Raw genomic sequence first — 11869 nt, forward strand, 5'->3', positions numbered from 1 at the left:
CTACCACCTTGTAGGAAAAAGCAAGGACATGGTTATTAATAATTTAAAAAAAAGTGTTTCACGATGTATCTATGGATTAAAACAAACCCCAAAATTATTGTAAACATCAATACAGTCATTATTATATTATTAAATTTACGTACCATTATAATTTCAATGGAATTGTCCTAGTGAAATCCTATCACAAAAAATACAATTTAATAGCAGTACCTATTATGTATTTAAAATAATAAATCACTATACATAATATATTTTATATTGTGTTGTGTGGTGAGAATCTTGGCCCCTTCCATTATGTTATATCCCATAGCTAATTCAACTTTTTTACGAGACACGGTTCTTAGTCATTCGTTCAATTCAATCCATTGGTTGATTGATCTGTGGTGGCTCCCTTGAAGTGTATGCGATGAGGTGGGAGCTTCGCCAGAACGTTATAAAGATCAACATAATTATTATCTAAATATGTTGAAGAAAACCTTCTTCTAGTTATAAATTATTCAAAAAGATGCGTATATCTTACCATCTGATCTTTGTAATATAAACAGGATTCCAGCGTAGCTTTATTATGGTATTTTACCGCACTTCGTGGTGTCTTATGCCATAGACAAAATTTCTCAGAGCCTCCAAACCTGTACATATAAGTATCTACATACTTATATAAAAGTAATGAAACAGTGAAACAGATATGATATAGGTAAGTAGGTACTTTGGGTTCACGAGTACGTCGACACAAATTAATAAAATACAATAAAACTAATACCTAAATATTGTCATTAGAGCGAGCACATTTGATAATAAATATAATGTCATTTCAATGTATGGGATGGATCCTGAGCAATGAACCAATGACTATTTATAAAACATGAACTCTGTCGATGCCTTTAATGCTCCGCTCCGGAGCGAAATTATTAATTTACTTACCATACTACCCATGCCCCCACATCATGAAGCGGGCCCCAGGCTAGGATCTTTGGCGGCCCTCCCTGCCTATCGCTAAGGATAAAGGCAGTGTGACCCTCTAAGCGTTTTCCAAATGTATACGTACGCGGTAAAATTAATGTGTATATTTAGTGTTTTTTGTGTATATCTATACCAACCATCCATTTGAATTACGGAGTTGTCGAGTATTAATTAATACACAATCAAAAATTGTATTGTACAACCACATAATTTTAAATAATAATATTATTAGAAGGAAAATAGCGTTTTTTTTTTTAATTTTTTGCGAAGCAAATTTGTGATGTGTGTTTATCTCACTAATCTGGTCGACTCGCCTCGCCGGGCCCCTCCTGAGCCCGGGCCCCCAGGCTAGAGCCCTGGCAGCCCCCCTCTTGTGGGGGCCATGATACTACCAATTAGTATATTACTAGTTTAGTCATACCTAAAATTTCCCTTGCAGAGTTGCGCTAGGACAATTTGAAAAACTAATTCACGAGGAGGTGCACCTGCCGAACAGTTTTGGCTTCCCTGAACAAGACATCCCTTTTTTTTAAATTTTAGTAAGGAAGCAATAAAGATCCCAATTCGTTATACGTTACATTATAGGTATACCTATTAAATTAATATACTATTATTACATAACAGATTACGTATAATCAGCAGTCAGCACCTTACTTTTAAAAGATAGATTCATTTCTAAAAAATGTAATTATGTATCCCTGTATGTATCTAAATGGTACTATACTACCTACATACATATTATTACTGTGTTATTTTGTTATTTATAACATTCCTATTTAATTAGTCATGTGTGAAAATAATTATAATAAATTAACATAACTACACATGATGGAATGGCAATTCACAAATTTGGTTAGGTATAGTACCTACATAGGTATTAGGCACTAACATAAACTAATCGATAAAAAATCTGAGAATTATTTATTTTTATAGCTAAAAGATAGCTGAAAATAAATAGGTATGGCACTGCGTCGATAGTTTTTAATAAATTTTTAATTTTTATATCCGATAACAATTATTATGGGCCTGGTGGACATGGTGGAGGTTTGTGAAACAGATTTTGGTTTTTACGAGAAATGGATGTTAGTCACTTCCTCAACCAATTAGGAAGGTCCATACCACAGTCTGAGTGCCCTGGTCCATACTCTGACTCTAATACAAATTATTGTTTTAATTAAGTATAGTACCTACCAATAGTATTATAATAGAGTTTACAAAACATATTAATATAATAGTAGGTATGTAGATTAAAAATAAATCGGACAAAAATGTGAAAAAATGGAAGGAAAGCGCTATCGACATTGATTTTGGACAGAAAATAATGTGTAGTACCTAACACCGATTAAATCTAAGAACATTTTGGAAGAAAGAGGTAAAATAGAGCTCTTGACATTGATTTTAGGATTTTTTTTTGGAAACACTGAGAGATGGCCTTACATTGTTTTTGTATAGGGGCTTAAAATGTATAGTTACGCCACTGGTTGGAACTCTCTACATATAATGGAAATAATCCTAATATAAGTGACGTGAAATCCTAAGTGGGTGGTAGGCAGATCAGGCATTGCATAGGGGCGGCACATTATAAAGGGCGGCGATCATCCGATTCAACGATTAAATATAGTACCTACAAATTTTGAGAGCAGTGGTAGTTTTCCATGAAGCAGGTGATCGCCTCGCTTAATTTTAAATAAATAGCTAAACCATACAAAGTCCTGACAACATAACTATTATTGTATTACAATACCCAATTGTAATACATGTTGTTAATGAAGTTTATTGCACAACTATGTATTCTTTAATCTAAGTACACAAGCTGAATTTTAACAAGAGTGCCAAACCTGCCAGTGTTACAGATAGATTTACACGCATCAAAAACCAGCACTACTTTGGAGTAGGTTTCGCGGAAATAAATTAATCTGTTTGAAATTCGGAAAATAATTACCTAATAAAATAGATAAGTAAGTGGGTATGTACCTAATAAACCTGCAGACAATAATTTGAAAGTAAAAATGTAAACGGACAAAGGGCGGCACTTTGCCTAGGGACGTCACTGTGAACATCAGAATACTTGAAAGTATAACAGTGGATGTATATCTATATACGTCATGACAATATTGAAGGAGATATGTACATTAAATTTGATATGAATGTGGAAGACATGACATTTTAAGTTTAGTACGTACTTATTGTATTTTCATTTTTCCTCGGTAGTCTATCTTTTCTTTTGATATCAAGATCCAACGGTTTCCGACTGCTGGCATTAAACGTAAACTATTGAAGCTAATAAAAAATAATTGACAGGACTATTGCAATATTATGGCATCATAATGTGAACATTACAATAAATCGACTAACATTAAATCATTTTTAATTTGAAAGTTTTCATTTAATTTTAACAGTGTGATAAAATATTATTGGTCATTATCAATAAACGATCGTTTGCACCTGCGGTCATGGAATTTAATCGATAATGTTAACAAAATATATTTCCTAATAGGTAAAAATCCAGTTTTATACGTATAAGTATATTTACCAGTGGCGAAGGGTAGAGGTAGGCTTTATCAAACATAAATAGTGCACACTAAACTTTTTCAGTCAAAAGTATTTGTTTACATTGAACTAAGACTAAAATGTGTAGATAGTGTTCGTTAGTTTTTGACATTCAATTAAACCCTGCCCAATCCAAGCCATAGTAGATAATAGTCAAAAAATATTCGTTTATCTACAAAATAATATCTAAAATTAGGTATACCATTAACATTAAATCATACAAAATTTTAAATATTTTACAAATATAACAATATTTTTTATCGATAACGGTTTGTTATAGGCATGTCCTAATGAATTTAAAAAAAAAACTAACCAAAGCCATAATGTAGGTACCTACATTACCTAATATCTATTTATATGACTGAAAAAGTGTGCAATATTTTTGCCGGATCGCCAAGATAACAGATAACTAAACTATTAGGTATGGTTTGTCTATGGCAGGATTTAATTGAATTTCTAACCAGCGCCATCAGCTGCAAAGTGTATTCTTATTTCAACGAAAACAAATAAATATAACTGACAAAGTTTAGTTTGCACTGTCAGTCGAATATTAATAGCTTGCGTCCACCCTTCGCCACTGGTATCTACGTAATACGCAAAGGAAATGATTCGAATTTTAAACATATGTATCCTATAGATAGATTCTCTTCATTACTTGCAAATCCAGGATAATATGCAAATATTGTCTTCTCTTAGGTATCCTAAATTGTATAAAATTTAATATTTATTTTTTAATGGTGTTGACTGACATTTTTTTTTGTGGAAATATATTGTACTGAATTGATTAAAATAAAACACAATCAGGGCCGAATTTACACATCCAATATAGGTACAATAGGAATATACTATTTTTAAGATTTCACACTATTGATAAGCATGTGAACTACATACCTACATAGATTTTGATCAATACCAGAGCAATTAGATCCATCCAACACACAGATATCGACCCGTGGGGTAAGTTAGGTCATGTGCTGCTCAGGAGCGTCACATTAAGAAATAAATTAAAATATGTCCATATTAGAGAATTGATTCTTTAATTCTTAATTGCATGGCGTCGTCTTTCAGCAACTAACTGATTATTCTTTTTATTTTTTTTGTGTGAATGAAATTTTATTTAAAAACTTGTACAAAAAATGTACTACTGACAAAATAGGTGCCACTGTTAATTTATAATAATATTACACATTAAAATGTGATTGATTAGAAAATTAGTATGTAAATGAAAGGGTTGCCATCATGCATTTAAGGGTTAATAACGAAAACTTTTCGTCTGCAGTGTTAACTGAACATAAATGTGTATAGACCTTTATCAGTACCTAACTCCTAACACAACTAGGTATATCGACCACAATTATTAATGGAACAACAAACGATGGTGAATTCCGTAATTATGGTGTAGAAAACCTTACTACTCATAATTATCATGAATTAAGAATTGTTAGGTATAAAAAATCCTAATTACCTGAGTACAGTTTTAAGGTGATCAGTGAATTAATTTAGACAAATAAAAATGTTGCCAAAAACAGAAACTGCCGATTTTTTTTAGAGAGGTGTGTATTTCCCCACTATGGTGATATTTGAATCAAGAATACAAGTAGCCCGCGGCTCCCAACTTGGTAAAGTTGTATGAAGATCCTCAGCTTGGCGCAATATCTGTACAGGTGAGAAGAGAATACAGGTAAACTGGTTTGTGTGTCTACCGCCTCACCTGCCCACTTAATTGCTTCGGTAGGCGAGGCTTCGGACGGAACGCCCACTGCAATCACTGCAGCCTACTCACTGCACAAACATAATCTTAATATCAATGATATCCATGCAGATAGGTAAATATTCGTTTAGCAGAATAACAATTAGAACGTACTGATAATTATGCAAAAAAACCTATAGGTGCATATCACAGAACAGATTAATACATTGAAATCAGATAGGCTATGGGTAGGTCATTGCCCCCACAAAGGGGGGGCTGACAGGGCTCTAGCCTGGGGGCCCGGGATTAGGAGGGGCTCGGCGTGGCAGGTCAACCAGTTAAGTGAGATAGATACACCGTAAATTTATAAGCTCTAATAGTAAAAAAAGTCGCCTGCTTGCATTGATATACTACTAGATGAGCAGTTCCCATACAAGTGTCATTTTAAAAATGTACCACAAAAGAAGATATTACGAATATCGTCTAATAATATTTCCTTGTAGGTATAATGCGTTAAGATCGTTAACATGGATTCCCGAATTTCACCCGTATTGCCCTGGCTGTACAACTAAATTTGCGTTCTTGGAATAGTGACCCTAAGGGTATCTGCAACCCAAAGCTTGCAAGCTACCAAAAATTCATGTCTGAGCGGACAGAGCAAGTCGTCATGCGCTGACTATTAGTTAGAGTAAGATGCAAGCTAGATCGGGCTTACTCATAATTATTGCCAGGTCGTTTTCGAGACAAATATTAAGTGAGCTTATATCGAGTTAAGTCCGCTGATATTAAAACAGTAAGTTTTAACACTGGTCGAGTCGCTGAAAATCGGGCGTCATTTTAAGAAGCATAATATGATTCATCCAGTCGTATATCAATGCCTGCGGGCTATAAGATGAAAAGAATTTTATATTATAATTACTTTTAGCGTGTTTCCTGGCTAATAAAAACGACTATTTATCCAACATGGCGAAGGGTCACATGTAACTTGGCTATCACAAAAAAGGGTCGCGATCAGCGCTTCATAATATGATGCTGAGTGCCGACTAACGCGCGTTAACATAATTTTACTCCCTACTTTAATTATAGTTTGTCAATTTATGGCTACGGCCGTATGTTGTAGCTTAACCACTATGGCATGACAAAAAAAATAGCGTATTTCAAAAAAACACTACCTTATTCTTAGGTAAATAATTATTATAAAGCAATCATTATTCATAAGATGTTTATCACACTTGAATGGTCAAAGACATAGCTTATAATAAGTATCTTTAGAATCATCTTAAAATGTGTTAATCTTGCCGATTTTTTGAATAATAAAATGCCTAATTCTTGTCAAATTTGGGATCACAGAGATTATCAATATAATTTTTTATCGTGAATATTTTACAAAAATTATCTCGTAATAAATTATACTAATGGTTTCATAAATGCGTTTAAAAATTAATAAACGTAAAAAATCTTAACACCACTGCACAGTTATGTACCGAAATATGACTATATTCTAAAACATTAGAGCGAGAGGTTTAAAAGAATACTATTTTATGTAACAAAAATACTTTATGTAGTCATCAAATGTTTAAAATAACTATAAAGGATAATAAGGCTTCAAAATTATATAAATAGATTATCTACAACGTTTAAGGAGTGTCCAGGATCATGGTTTGAAAATACAATAAAAACTCAATTTTGACCTTCGACGAGCATGTCCCCCCTTAAAATACCAAAAATTGCTAAAAAATACACGGAATACCCTTTATTTTCATTTTCTTCTTTATTTTATTTTAAAATACACATTAGTTCCGCGGAGTATCATTAATTGGGAAACACTACTATATAGAACATTATACTGCCCTTAACCTTAGTCCGTCAAATATCGTGGCCTGGGGGCCCGCTGCAGGATGTGGGGGCCATGGGGTAGGTACCTGCCCAATACACTAAATTTTGAGGCGGGGTTTTGAATGTGTGAGTTTCCTACGAAAATGAGACACACATTATAGACGTGCAATACCTAGTGTATGTGCAACTTTCAAATACACCAATATTGAATGAGCGTCAGTGCGTCAGTGCATAAACTGAGAGCAGTTGTCAGAATGAACTATGATGTATTCTTGATACGTGTTTAAATTTATCCCATATTTTTCAACACTCGAGATCGGTTGCCTGTTACTCCGCACCCGTTAGGTTAGTTACCTAACTATCTTATAAATGGGAATGAAAACGAAAAACATAAGATTAGAACAGTGGCGCGAATAACTGAAGCGCTGACAACATTGGAGGCTCCCTTTAGAACATTTTTCTTGTAAGATTAACCGCCAGCTAGTAAGTGTTGAAAATTTGGCTATAGTTAAGCTGTCTGGATTTTTGAAACTATATAAAATATCTACAACTATCCCTCCCCTTCATAGAATCTATCCAGGTTCAAACAACTCTCAAGAAAGATGTCATTTCGAGCAAGACATTTCGCATGTACCTATACCTAATATCAGTGATGGTTTTACTTATGTGACAGTGGCGAAGAGTGGAAGTAGTCTGTTGAGATTCGACATAAATGGTGCACACAAAACTGTGTCAGACATACCTACTTTTTTTCATTGAACTAAGAATACAAATTGCAGATTACTACTGATGAGTTTTTTAAATTTCAATTCAACCCGGCCTAAACTAAACCATTATCCGAGTCACGGTCTTCAGTCACGAGGTCCTGACGAATAAGAACTTGAAGTAATATTCCATTCATCTAAATAATTTGTATTTTTCCGTTCCTGAGGGGAGGGGGTGAGGCCCAGATCCCCAACCACTTACGTAAAGTGTGCGCAATTGGTTAAATTGCATAGGTATCCCCCTGATAAAAGAAAAAACGAACTAGGTAGGTACATAGTCTAAGGTAGGTACAGTACAAAATATAAGGAAATTATTCTTTTAAAGTTGTTCTTACGCAAAGCGACCTTTGTCAGAATTGATTTTATAGAATCTCTTAGCACAGTATTCCCAAGATTCACTATAGTCAGGCCGTGATACAAAACTGTAAACTTCATGATGTAAAATTAGAAACAGATACGATCTAAGTGCTTATCTTGAGGAAAAGGACTGATCAATAGTCATATTCATAAACTAGCTTACAAACGGTGATAAAATTCTGATTGTGGAAATGATATCGTCAGTAAAGTATTATTTACTGACTTAATTAAGAATATTTCACGATATTAAGCCATACCTAATCCATGTAAGCCCAGTTTGTTGCATAAAATGACTAAGGTAAAAATTTTATAAGAAATTTCGACGAATCCATTAAATAAAATAAATCGTTGCGTGTACTTATGTACGCGCGTTAGAACTTATACTTATTTGGCGTAACAAAACAAAAACAAAACTTGTGATAAACTAGATTCTTCGACTAGCTCTTAATTATCTTGTTAAATTACACACTCAAGAAAAATGACCGCTTATTGGAACGCCGTTGGTTTATTTCTACACACTTTAACTTATATTACTTAATTATATACTTAATGGTTTCTCGTTGTTTTTTTAAAGTGCCAAATGTCAATCTTCTGACGTTTAATCGTTTGTTTACGTAAGGAATTGTAAATGGCCGACAATAATAAATTCGCTGCCTAGGCAACGGAACTATTCTAAACTATAATATAATACTGTATAATCGTCACGATTGCAATGTCATACTGTGTAGTGCTAGTTATTGGGCTATTGCTCATACTCCGAATGCAATAGGTAATATGGTGAACTGTTTGTAGAAACCGACATTTGTTGTATTATGTAAATAAATGTTAATAATTTGAACGAAATATGCTATCAAAAAACGTTTTTTGCAAACAGGTTACTGTATTAGGTACCTACATAGGAAGATAAAGATCTCCGATCTATGACATGTTCATATCACAGTTATATATATATATATCAGGTGATGATCCTGATCAGTGCCACGGACGAGTTAACTCGCGGAATCTTGTAAACGTCATAACTTCTGAATGAACTGTTTGTGTATACTTTTTAAACAATATTTATCATTTTAGTGTGAAAATATTCACGTTAAACTCGAGAAACATGTTGATTTGGTAAATTTTCACAAATATTTATCATTCTGTTCCTATTTCATATTTTTTAAGGGATTTATTTTATTCCAAAAATAGCTGGCCTACAAGTGCCCACCTAGTAAAAATTGGCTGGCAGTGATAAGGTTAATTAAAAACAAAAAAACCGCGAACCACTCTCTTGAAGTTTCAATATAACTATGCGGTATCAGTGTCCTATAATAATATTAATATCACAAATGTAATTGTACGTATACCTTTACCCAGAAAATTAACACTAAGCTATATGATTTGAAATGGCATTAGGTATTAATGTGGGTCTATTCTCACTCTATTCTGTACTTATCAACCGCTAAAGTGATAAAGGGATAAATATTATCTAACTTAGGGTAGGTTTGTATCAAAGTATTAGCACGTATTGTAACAATTACAATACGTTGGTTGTAATTGTTGCAACACGCGTTACATTTTAACAGCGCCTCTCTTGCTGCTGTTAAAATATAGCACTTATTGCAACAATACAACCAACTTATTGTAATTGTTACAATAAGTACTAATACTTTGATACAAGCCTACTCTAAGTTTGATAATATCTATCACTTTATCACTTTAGCGGTCGATAAGTATAGAATAGACCCAGTGGTAGATATTAAAATGTATTAGTTTTATGGATAGTTAGTTAAAAACGATCGCTTGCGATGCAATCGTCGTTCATATTATTTATTACACATTACAATATAAAATGACAACATAATAAATTGAAGTGAAAATACGAATACACTGATGAAAATAAACTAATGATTTCAACTATTTTCATATTTTCTTCTATAACCGACTTACCAATATCTATTTAAAAAAAATATTATATTTAGGCGGGGGGGGGGAGGGGCGAGAAACCATCCTCGGCGCGGCGCGACAGCCCTGATAATTACCTAATTAATTAAATGAAACTATGGAGATCTCATTATATATTTTTTTATTTATAAAACCGTCGATTCCCAGTTTCCCAAAATAGTAGTCAATTTCACTTTCAACCGCTTGATTTCTCTTTCATATTATATTAAACTTATGTAGATTTAATTTAAATTTAACTAACTTTTCGTAGTTTTAGGAAAGCCGCATTTACTGTTCTTGCAAACCTGCTCAAAGAGACGAATGACAGTAGGTAATGTGTCTGTTTCACCTTCACCATGCTAATGATGCAACTGTTCACAAATCTTATTTGGATGGCGTGCCAAAGGGTAGTTTATTTGGTTTTTTGATGAGAAAGCGAATAATGGTATCGTACAAATCCATCCCTTAAATTACCATTTAGATTCATACACACATAATAATATAACAGGAAACATTGACTTTTAGGTAAGTAGGTATATAGCTTTATGCACAGATTAATGGGCTTCCAAAAAGTGTCGGATTAGGACAAATTATGGTAGTAGATATGTTAAAAAACACTAATATTTTTTAATACCTAATAAACACCCCGAAAGCACGATTTTTTTAAAATCTATGAAATTTAGGCGTGCACACACGGGTGGGGGGGGGGGGTCAGGTCCGGCCCCCCTTCCAAAAACGGAAAAAAATATTTAGATACGAGGGTGGGTCAATAATTCCTTAGAAAAAAGCATTAAAACAGTTTTTATTTTTGTATTTTTTTTTTATTTCTCAACATAATCTCCTTGGAGCTCAATACACTTGGTTAGACGTTTCTCAATTTTTTTTAAACCGTCAGAAAAATAAGTTTTCGGAAGGTCCTCAAAATAAGCATTTGTCCGATCGATGACTTCTTCATTTGAAAAAAAACGTTGTCCACTTAGCCATTTTTTTAAGTTTGGGAAAAGGAAAAAGTCACTGGGGGCTAAATCTGGCGAATACGGTGGGTGGTCGACCAATTCGAACTTCAATTCTTCAATTTTAGCCATTGATCGTAAACATGTGTGAACACGGGCATTGTCCTGATGAAAGAAGTTTTTTTTCCTGTTTTAAATGAGGCCGTTTTTCTTCAATTTTGTTTTTTAGCTGGTCCAATAAAGATGCATAATAATCCCCTGTTATTGTTTTTCCTTTTTCCAAATAGTCAACGAAAATAATTCCACGTGCATCCCAAAATACAGTAGCCATAACCTTACCAGCTGATTTTACGGTTTTCGCCTTCTTTGGACATGGTTCGCCTTTCGCAATCCACTGCTTTGACTGTTCTTTCGTCTCGGGAGTATAGTGGTGTATCCATGTTTCATCTACAGTCACAAAGCGACGAAAAAATTCATCCGGATTGCGTTGCATGAGCGACAACAGGGCTTTAGAGGCCACCACCCTATTGCGTTTATTGTTGACTGTGAGCAAACGCGGCACCCATCTTGCAGAAATTTTTTTCATGCCCAATATGTCATGTAAAATAGAAATGACGCTACCTTTTGAGATCCCTGTAACCTCAATTATCTCACTCAACTTTAATCTTCGGTCACTTAACACCATATCGTGGATTTTATTGATCATTTCTGGTGTAGTCACCTCTACAGGACGTCCTGAGCGTGGTTCATCCTTTGTTGATGTACGACCACGTTTAAATTCATTTAACCAGTTATAAATAGTTGCAAGTGAAGGAGCAGATATGCCGTGAACTAAA

The sequence above is a fragment of the Rhyacophila brunnea genome, unplaced genomic scaffold (assembly GCF_057557595.1).
Source record: "Rhyacophila brunnea isolate RB1 unplaced genomic scaffold, BYU_Rbru_1.0 scaffold_4, whole genome shotgun sequence".
NCBI lineage: Eukaryota > Metazoa > Arthropoda > Insecta > Trichoptera > Rhyacophilidae > Rhyacophila > Rhyacophila brunnea.